Genomic DNA, 10722 nt, shown 5'->3' on the forward strand with positions numbered 1-10722 from the left:
TAGGCGATGACGCCAGTTTAACCAGTGAATGAGTCTCTCTGGTCTCTTTGATGAAAGCTTCCTTCTCAATCCTCAACGGGCCGTTCAGGATGCTGCCAAGTTACGGTTGCAATGGAGACGGTATCTCGCAGAGCGCTCAGAGCAGATGTTCTCGTGTGGTAACATCGCCCTCTCCTGTCCACATCCCCTCACCACACACACAGGGACGCAAGATCACACGTGACTTCCTTTTCACCAACTTCACATCAGACAGTAGACACGCACACACACACTCACTCTCGCACACAGTAAGGTGAATTGAATGAAGACTTTTTTCGTTTTGAAGTATGAATCTAAATCAGTCAAATCAGACTCATCCTTTTAATGAAAATGAGGGAGGTCAGTTAAGATCCAGCACAGAGCTGAAATAGCCTCTCACTGTTCCCAAGTGCGACCAGAGGGCGCCGAACCTGCGTTGAGTTTTACTAATTAGCTCCCCTGCCGCAGCTCGCCTGCCAAGTGTTTTCTTAATCAGTTAATTGGTTGCATCCGGTGCGTTTCACTTAAGAGGGAACCGGACTCACAAACGCGGTATGTTGTTTCACAGGTTAAAGACTTTTTGAAGTAAAGAGGAGCATCTCATCTGAACCTGATGTGAGTAGAATTGAGTTGCAAAGCACAACTGACGTGACTTGTATGTTGAATATAAGGCCCCGTTTACACGAAGGGAAAACGCAGATATTTCCATGCGGTTTGGCCTCTCATTTACACGAAAACGCCGTTTTTGTCACAGAAAACGATCATTTCTAAAAACTCCGGCCAAAGTGGAGATTTCTGAAAACGCCGGTTATGTGTTGTCGTGTCAACGGGGAGAAACGGGGTTTTAGGTTCTGAAGCGTCACATTATGCGCCAGGAAATGCTTAACGTCATATGAGCGCCCTATGTTTACAGTTTGTTTGTTACTGGAAGACGCTCGTGTTATTCGTTGTTGTTGATTCTGAGGATTCTGACTGGCTTGCGTGGCTTTATCCTTCTCCCTACTAGAGTTTAGATTCTCTGCCCGAGCCCGAGCCAATATTTCCCACCACTATCCTCGGGCCGGGCCTATGATCGACGATTTTTTAATTTATTTTTATCATTGGTTTATTGGCCTAATCTGAGGCGAAATCTATGCCATAAACAGAAATATTATAGGCCTTTATTACACGGGTCTTCTTAATGCCGTGGAACGCTCCGTTCACTTGCATGGGTAGTAGTCCGGTGACTTGTCAAGCCCAGCGTCTTCCGTTGCTAAGCGACGTCACCGTCTTTGCGGACAAATGATTTCTCTGCTGATCATCACTAAGAATGCTGGCAACGAATAAATTGTAAAAAGACACACCATGTGAAGTTATTTTTTCGTTTTGGCAAGTAGCCGTGTAATAAGCGGGATAATGTATAGAACGTCGCCGGTCATTGTCGAAAATAAGCCCCTTCAGGGCGAAGCAAGACACCTTCGCTGCGCGTCGGTCGGTGTACTGTTCGCCCTGTCGGGGCTTATTTTCCCGATAATGACCGGCGTTCTATACATTATCCCTTACATATATATTTAGCAGAGTAGGCCTAGTAACAAATGTGTACAAAGTTACATATGTATTAAAAAGTCAGGTTGAAATCGGGCTCATAATTACGGTTAATGTGTCGGGCCGGACTCGGAAAGAACGTGCACGGGCTCGGGCCGGGTCGGGCTTGATTTTCTGGGCCCGATCTAAGCTCTGCTACACTGCCGCCCATACGTTTGGCATAGTTATAATGGCGATCGACGGCGTATTTATGCGTTTTTTGTAAACGACAACTTTTTTGAAAACGATGCTGTGTGCTCAATGTTATTTTTGAAAACGGAGGGGGGGAAATATTCGTTTCTATAAATACCCTGCTACGTATAAACGTGGCCTAATTCACTGATAATGTGTGAAGGAAATCAGGGATTGTGGTGGATTAACTCTCATTTGAAATTTAAATAATGATTCTACCTCAAAGTAACATTTTAGAGACTATACATTCAAACTTGACAAAGTAAGCGGTAAATCACTCTTGACTAATGACAGTCAAATAATTGGTATAACTTGTATTAAAAAGCTGGATTAGTTAATTATCTTAATCATTATTTAAAAGTTGGGTGATCCCAAAAGCCCTGAATTTGTATTGTCATTCATTTATCTGATTTAGTGGAGATGGTAGATGTTGAACTGTGGGACAGTGCCCAAGTTTGGGGACCATGAGTAAACTGTTCCTTCCTTCAAAGGTCTATCATGGATATTTAACTGCCGTTCTGTGAGTATCCCGAATTTAACCATGAAGATGAACTGCAAACTGTAAGTCATACGTTTCTCATTACTCTTGGGCACATTGATGTATTTTGGCTTCCTGGTGAGTTAACCCAGTAAGGATGTTTTATTGGTTCATGGGTTACTTAGGTGTTTGGTTTATGTTGGTTTTAATGATTTGTTAAAATGGTTACAGGCTCCAAGTTATTGTTGTAAGCTGGATTAATGGGTTGGGTTCTGATGTCTTCAGTCTTCTTTCCAGCTACTCTCCTGAGCTCTGCATCTTCATCACATGAGTGTTGCTTTACTGATGAGGGTGTGGTCTGAGTGAGCAGAGGTGCATACTGGGGTACAGAGCTGTCTCGAGTCTACAGGTCTGTAGACACGCCCCCTCAGGGGAAACCGAGTGTTTGAGAAACCGTCGTGACGTCAGTTACATGGACTAGAATGTTCCTTAAGATGGAGATGGGGTTTCAGAATGAGAAACGCCAGGGGGAGATGAGGCGGCTCCTCATCTCAGCAACTAAAACACAACTTCAGTCAGACACCGAGAACCATGGAACACATTCAACAGTCCCCTCCAGACATCGTGACTCCTCAGGAACAGTTTCATTTCCAAGAAGGTCTTAATTGGGGCCATTCCAAGATGGATCCTGCTCCTCAAGAGCCACCCCCCTCCACTGGGTGGTCTTCTGAACAGATGACCTCCTTCCTGTCCTCAGGCTGACTAAAGCTGCACCGTTTGCATCTGTGAAGGCCCCTCATTCAGGAAACCACTGGACTACAAACACATGACTTCAGAGACGTTGAATCAACCTGGGACACATTTTGGAGACGCCAAGCATAATCCATCACCAATGTGGGACGCCACTGAAAAATGTTGCACATAATTTACTTCTCTGGAGACATTGGTTGTTCTGTTCTGGGTGCCCTGGCAGGAGAGCTGGGGTTGGATGATGGAACGTTATTTGGCATGAGGTTTTTACCCTGCATGATTGTTTGGCCTTTTATGGCTCAGTGGTGTGTGTGTGTGTGTGTGTGTGTGTGTGTGTTTGGGTTTGACATTAGATGGATGATTTTTGAGCATTGCTAGGGTTCTACTGTGTGGGTCTCCCACTCACACCTGGCATGGGGTTCTACGTCGTGCGTGTCCTGGGTTCTGTGTGTGTCCGGCTTGCTTTGACAGTGATAATGTTCATACGGGGGTCTGTGGGATTTGCTTGGGATATTGGAATGGTCAACTAAATCATACCTGATGGACGGCCACATGTATACTTAAGGGCCTCGAGTAGACCTGAAGAGCCCAGAGCGACACTGCGGAGCTATATCCAACACACTTGGCAGGAAGGAGGGTATCCAACTCAAGTGTAAAAGGATGCAAGCGGCGTGTTCAGATCAGTGACTTCCAACTAGGACTACACCAATCAGGATCAATGGAGGATGGACACCTAAAGGAATTCCAAAAGGAGAGTCTGACGTTGGAAAGGGACCTAAATGGATATTCAAGATAACCTTCAGACCTGTAATGAGACGGCTCTTCCTACCTGGCTGGATTGATGGAGAGCCCTGTGGATCTTGTCTTGCTCTCAGTTGCACGTCTTCTCAGGCTGAACTGTAATTGTTTCGGACAGGACTAGCTGAACGATTGGTTCCCTTAAATCAGAACCAATCTGGGAACTCCAACTAGTGTGCTCTTCAAGCTGAAGTTGTGCTCTTCGAGCTGAGGAGGAAAGGATACCTTCCCTGGGGCTTCAAGGTGTAAAGAGGAGGATGTTTCAAAGTGTTCCATGGTACTCTGATGAAGACCGTTGTTGTGTTCCACTGGCTGAGAGGAAGAACCCTCACATCTTCCTCTTGGCCTTTCTCCTCTGAGAATCCTGGCGCCATCTTGAAGGATATTCCAGCTCATGTAACTGATGTCACGACAGATTCTCAAACACTTGGTTTCTCCTGAGGGGCGTGTCTGTAGAACTGAAGACTTCAGAAAGCACTGTATCCCAGCATGCATCTCTGCTCACTCAGACCACACCCCCATGAGTAGGATGTAACACTCTAGTGATGGAGATGTAGAGTTTTATAAGTAACGAGGGAGTAGACAAAGGTGATTAGAACACAATGTCATGTCAAGTCTGTAAATAATTAAACCATGAAGATGGTTGGATAGTTCAGGAATTGGGCTTCTTATTATGGGCGGTCCTTTCACTCAGATGCCCACTTGTCACTGGACCTGTACATGTGTTGGCTGGCTGGCATGATTTGCTGTTGTTGATGAGGCGGTCAGGGTGACGTTGCAGGGCTATGGTCGGCTCTCTGTGAGCTCAACGTTTAGATTTGCTCTGTATGGTTTGTACCCTGAATAATCTAGATAATTGTAAAATGTAGACGCGGTTTTACATTGAATGATTTTAGGTTTAAAGTTGTTGTGGGACGTACATGGTAGTTTGGTTCTTCGTACGGTTTTGAGTGATATAACTTGTACACACTGGGTGCATAATAATGTAAAGATACACTGAATAGTAGTAATTACCAACAGCAACAAACTGATCTCCTCAAGGTAAGTCTGTTGGCTGTGTTTTAATGAAGATCATCGCTGGACTTCAGGATCTTCCTCCGTTCAGCTCAAGGTGAGGCGCTGGTTATGTTTTTTCTTTGGTTGGTTCCGGCCGGAATGTTCGGATTCCGGTCGGACGGTTTGTGCTTCCCGCCGTGGAAGGTTCTGAGTGCGGTCCCTTGATTTAGTCCCGATGGTTAGCATAGAACGTTGTAGTCTTGACAACCATAAGAAACCACCTGGCAGTTAGTTGGACGGGAGTCCCCTGAGGGAATCTGGCAGAACGTTCTGGATTGTATTTGCGTAACCTTGAGCCGTTGCCAACGTAAACATTTTTTCAGTCGTTTCCATTAAATACATACTGGCACGTACGTCGCACAATATGTTGATAATTTCCGATGGTTGCGCCGTACTTTTAACCACGATGACGTGAAGAGACTCTCGCTGCGTACAAAACGGCGTTCTACTTGCGGGCCCTTTTTTCACATCAGTGACGGCTGAAAATCATTTCAAGGTGGCATTTCAACGGAACCCAGCACCTGAATATGGCTGAGTATGTTTGATTTAATATCGATACTGCTTAGTGTTCATTGTTACTTCAGCTTTTGTACGTTCTAAATATCTGCTGTCATTAATTGCCACAGAAGTTCAACCCTACGAAATGGAATGACGTTAAACAACGACTTAATAACAACGATATCAAAGCTAAAATAATGGCCGTCCTTCCCACATGTTACAGTAGTAGATACTCTAGAAATGAACAAGGTTAAAAAGGTAACATGTAGTTTGTCCCAAGGTGTCTGCCTCCTCACCCAGAGCAAGACCTCCTCACCCAGAGCCAGACCTCCACCTCCTGTCAGAAGTCCTCCAGAACAGGTCAGTGCTCTGGTGTGAGTAGAGTCTGCTCGGGTCAGTTTCAATGCATGGCCTGAACCACTTCTTTAAACTTGTGGACTGCTCTGTCTTCATTCCCAATAATGGGATGCTCATGTTTGGCCTCTGAAGTCTTTACTAGCTTTGAGTTATAAAATAATAGTTAAATTAATTGTGTAACTCGGTTTCGAATGAGTCAATTAAGTTTATTGTTGGGCAAAATGCTGATATAAATCTGCTACTGTAGCTGAAAGGTGAGGCTGAGAGGCTGGGGACCGGAGGCTTGTGGTGCCAGGAGGGACCAGAGACTGAGGCTGGAGACCAGGGGCCTGCAGCACCGGACCAGAGGGTAACCATCACCAAGCTCATCTGAAACACTAAAATCCATGGTAGTTTTGATCATCTAATGACTTTAAATCTTTGCCAAGCTGTGATTTGAGTTAATTCATACGGGGGTTATGTAAGAGTCATATGAGCCATTATTGTTACTAGTGCTGCTACGACCGTAGTGGATGAATTGCTGAACGAGACAAGCTGCAGACGTTGTCTAATTTAAGTGTTTAAATATGTTTTTAAATTTGTCTTCACTTTTACAAGTGAACCTCAGATGCAGGTGGTGGGGTGTGTTGCTTCCCCAGATGATTTACTGCTGGGACCAACTGTGTTTGTAACCAGACCAGGAATCTATTTCTGGGGGAGCCGTGCTGAAGGAGCTGCTGGAGGAGTCGTGCTGAGGGCCTGCCTGCTGGTGGAGAAGTCGTGCTGAGGGCCTGCCTGCTGGAGGAGCTGGTGGAGGAGTCGTGCTGAGGGCCTGCCTGGTGGAGGAGCTGGTGGAGGCCCTGCCTGGTGAAGGACGTCTGTCGTGGGGTAGATGGAGCTTGAAGCTCTGAAGTGATCATCACACTCACTGTCACTTCTCGTAGAATACTGCTACCACAAACTACTGGCGTTTGTGCCATTATATACCAGACGACTACATCTGTTTTACCACATGTTGAAGCAAAACTTCCGCTGTTTGTTCCAGACCAGGAATCTGTCTGAGGAGAGCTGCTGGATTCCTCGTAAGTTTGTATTTACTTACATGGTTGACTTAGAGGGGAAAATACAGCTGTTCCTTGGACATGCGTTAACCAACTACCGCTGTGTTTTCTTACTAGAACGTGTTTCTGGAGCGGAGGCGAGCTGGTAGGGGAGCCATGAATCTGGAGGATGACCATCACTCTACCAACAAGGATTGTAAGTCTGTATTAACCTAACAAAGTGGAAATAAAGGGCTTAAAAATAAGACAAACTACATGTTTTTTTACCAGACGTTGGGGCCAGACTCGCGCTGTTTGTTCCAGACCAGGACTCGGGCTGTGGTGAGCTGATGGAGGAGCCAAGACTCTGGAGGACGACATCACTCCACCAACCAGGATCCTCGTGAGTTTGCATAAAATAAACAGAGTGGACTTGTTGTAACGCAAGATTAGTTTGACCAGTACAAGTTACGGCACACTACTGTGGTTGTTTACCAGACAAACTATAGCTGCTACTTTGTTACACGCCATTAGAGCCCAACTACAACCGTTTGTTACCTGATATTAGAGACAAACTACTACTGTGTTTGTTACCTTTCATTAGAGACAAACTACTACTGTTTGTTACCTTACATTAGAGACAAATTACGTTTGTAACCAGACCAGGAATCTGGAGGACTGATGGAGAAGCCGTACATCTGGAAGGCAAATCCTGAGGACGACCAGGTCTCTACCATCAAGGATTCCTCGTCAGTTTGCATTATCTGGACATAGTGGACTAGGTAGGGGGTTGGGGGTTCAACTCTCAAACCAATGTTGCCGGGTTCAAGTCCTCAGAATACAGTGATGCATCCTTGAGCAAGGCGCCCTAAAGCCTGCCTGCTCCTTAATGACTAATCTTTGGTTCAGATAATGTTGCATCTTTTGAATATTGAACCTAATCAATGTCCTTGTTTGGTCCGGGCAGACACGCCTGAGCTGAACCTCACCTGATCCTGTTTGGTCGGGGGTAGACACACCTGAGCTGAACCCGCCCTGATCCTGACATCCTGCTGGTCCCGTCTCCTCAGTTCATCTGCGCCTCGTCCTCCAGAAGACCTGCTGAGCTCAGCAGTCTGAGGCTGATGGATCAATGACCTCCAGTGGGAGTGATCTTCTTGACCCCACATGTAACCGTGTGCTTCCACACGCCTTTCCCTCACGTCTGTCACTAACCTCACTGCTTCACTACTCTCTACTGCTTCCTCTTCTTCCTTCTCTGTTGTTCGAACCTTTACACTGGAGGCGCGTCTTCCTGCCCTCAGAGGGTTCAGCGTTAGGGTTGAGAGTCAGGGTTTAGAGTCAGGGACAGAGCTGGTCAGGGAGGACTGCTTTTTCCACAAACCTCTTCACTTCCTTTCGGAATGGTGGTGATATTTTGAAAAGATTCATTTGGGATAATGTTTTCCTCTGCTTTCCTTGACAAAATTGTATTAAACTTCTGTCAACCAACTGTTTGTAACCAGACCAGGAATCTATTTCTGTGCAAGCCATGCTGAAGGAGCTGATGGAGGAGCAGTGCTGGAGGAGCCGTGCTGAAGGAGCTGATGGAGGAGCCGTGCTGAAGGAGCTGATGGAGGAGCCGTGCTGAAGGAGCTGATGGAGGAGTCGTGCTGAAGGAGCTGATGGAGGAGTCGTGCTTAAGGCCCTGCCTAAATGAGGAGCTGTTGGAGGCCCTGCCTGGTGAAGGACGTCTGTCGTGGGGTAGATGGAGCTTGACTCTGAAGTGATCATCACACTCACTGCCACTTCTCGTAGAATACTGCTACCACAAACTACGGGCGTTTGTACCATATATACCAGACGACTATATCTGTTTTTCCACATGTTGAGGCAAGACTTCCGCTGTTTGTTCCAGACCAGGAATCTGTCAAGGAATCTGTCTGAGGAGAGCTGCTGGATTCCTCGTAAGTTTGTATTTACTTGCATGGTTGACTTAGAGGGGAAAATACAGCTGTTCCTTGGACATGCGTTAACCAACTACCGCTGTGTTTTCTTACTAGAACGTGTTTCTGGAGCGGAGGCGAGCTGGTAGGGGAGCCTTGAATCTGGAGGATGACCATCACTCTACCAACAAGGATTGTAAGTTTGTATTAACCTAACAAAGTGGAAATAAAGGGCTTAAAAATAAGACAAACTACTTGTTTGTTACCAGACGTTGGGGCCAGACTCGCGCTGTTTGTTCCAGGACTCGGGCTGAGGAGAGCTGATGGAGGAGCCAAGACTCTGGAGGACGACATCACTCCACCAACCAGGATCCTCGTAAGTTTGCATAAAATAAACAGAGTGGACTTGTTGTAACGCAGGATTAGTTTGTCCAGTACAAGTTACGGCATACTACTGTGGTTGTTTACCAGTCAAACTACAGCTGCTACTTTGTTACGCGCCATTAGAGCCCTACTACTACTGTGTTTGTTACCTTTCATTGGAGACAAATTATTAGTTTGTTACCTTACATTAGAGACAAATTACGTTTGTAACCAGACCAGGAATCTGGAGGACTGATGGAGAAGCCGTACATCTGGAAGGCAAATCCTGAGGACGACCAGGTCTCTACCATCAAGGATTCCTCGTAAGTTTGCATTATCTGGACATAGTGGACTAGGTAGGGGGTTGGGGGTTCAACTCTCAAACCAATGTTGCCGGGTTCAAGTCCTCAGAATACAGTGGTGCGTCCCTGAGCAAGGCGCCCTAAAGCCTGCCTGCTCCTTAATGACTAATCTTTGGTTCAGATAATGTTGCACCTTTTGAATATTGAACCTAATCAATGTCCTTGTGTGGTCCGGGCAGACACGCCTGAGCTGAACCTCACCTGATCCTGTTTGGTTGGGGGTAGACACACCTGAGCTGAACCCGCCCTGATCCTGACAGCCTGCTGGTCCCGTCTCCTCAGTTCATCTGCGCCTCGTCCTCCAGAAGACCTGCTGAGCTCAGCAGTCTGAGGCTGATGGATCAATGACCTCCAGTGGGAGTGATCTTCTTGACCCAACATGTAACCGTGTGCTTCCACACGCCTTTCCCTCACGTCTGTCACTAACCTCACTACTTCACTACTCTCTACTGCTTCCTCTTCTTCTTCCTTCTCTGTTGTTCGAACCTTTACACTGAAGGCGCGTCTTCCTGCCCTCAGAGGGTTCAGCGTTAGGGTTGAGAGTCAGGGTTTAGAGTCAGGGACAGAGCTGGTCAGGGAGGACTGCTTTTACACAAACCTCTTCACTTCCTTTCGGAATGGTGGTGACATTTTGAAAAGATTCATTTGGGAAAATGTTTTCCTCTGCTTTCCTTTACAAAATTGTAATAAACTTCTGTCAAGTGTTTTGTTTATATATTAAAATTCCACATTTACTTCTACATGTTTGGTGCGGTTCATTTAATTGTCCTTTAACTTGGTTAATGTCAAGCTAAACTCCTGCAATACATTTAATATACATGATTGTTATTCAGCAATGCTCACATCAAACCTCCATTACTACAAAATTCAAACCTATTCATGTATTTAACAATGTACATGCTGCCCTGCAGGCCATTCTCTGCTACTACAACACGTTCAATCCAACAACCCGTCTCGCATCAATGTAGGTACTATAGCTACGTTGGTTCAAACGGAAAATGTAGTTTGGTGTGAGACTGTTGTCCAGCTGAGGGAGCTGTCGTACACCATAATTATACAGCAATGTCTGTGCATTTATATTTGGGGATAAGCGGCATAGCAGTCGGGTAGCTATTTTAAGCTATAATAAACTGTATTTTGTATTTTTCCAACGCCCCCCACTCCAGCTCATACTTAGCCAGTATCCTGTGTATTTGTACTCGTACTGAGCCAGTAACCTGTGTATTTATACGCATACTGAGCCAGTAACCTGTGTACTTGTACTCGTACTGAACCACTATCCTGTGTCATACTGAGCCAGTATCCTGGGTACTAGCTCATACTTAAGCAGGTGTCTAAGACAC

At 45.9% G+C, this 10722-nt stretch overlaps 1 long non-coding RNA gene across 1 annotated transcript; it reads left to right on the forward strand.

The window, feature by feature from the left end:
- The first annotated feature begins 5979 nt into the window (after positions 1-5979).
- Positions 5980-7425, forward strand: LOC115534677 (uncharacterized). The gene is made up of 5 exons (XR_003974350.1): positions 5980-6059; positions 6386-6577; positions 6735-6771; positions 6868-7132; positions 7391-7425. It is a non-coding gene; the product is annotated as an uncharacterized LOC115534677 (long non-coding RNA).
- Positions 7426-10722: the final 3297 nt, after the last annotated feature.

Source organism: Gadus morhua, chromosome 21 (assembly GCF_902167405.1).
Source record: "Gadus morhua chromosome 21, gadMor3.0, whole genome shotgun sequence".
Taxonomy (NCBI): domain Eukaryota; kingdom Metazoa; phylum Chordata; class Actinopteri; order Gadiformes; family Gadidae; genus Gadus; species Gadus morhua.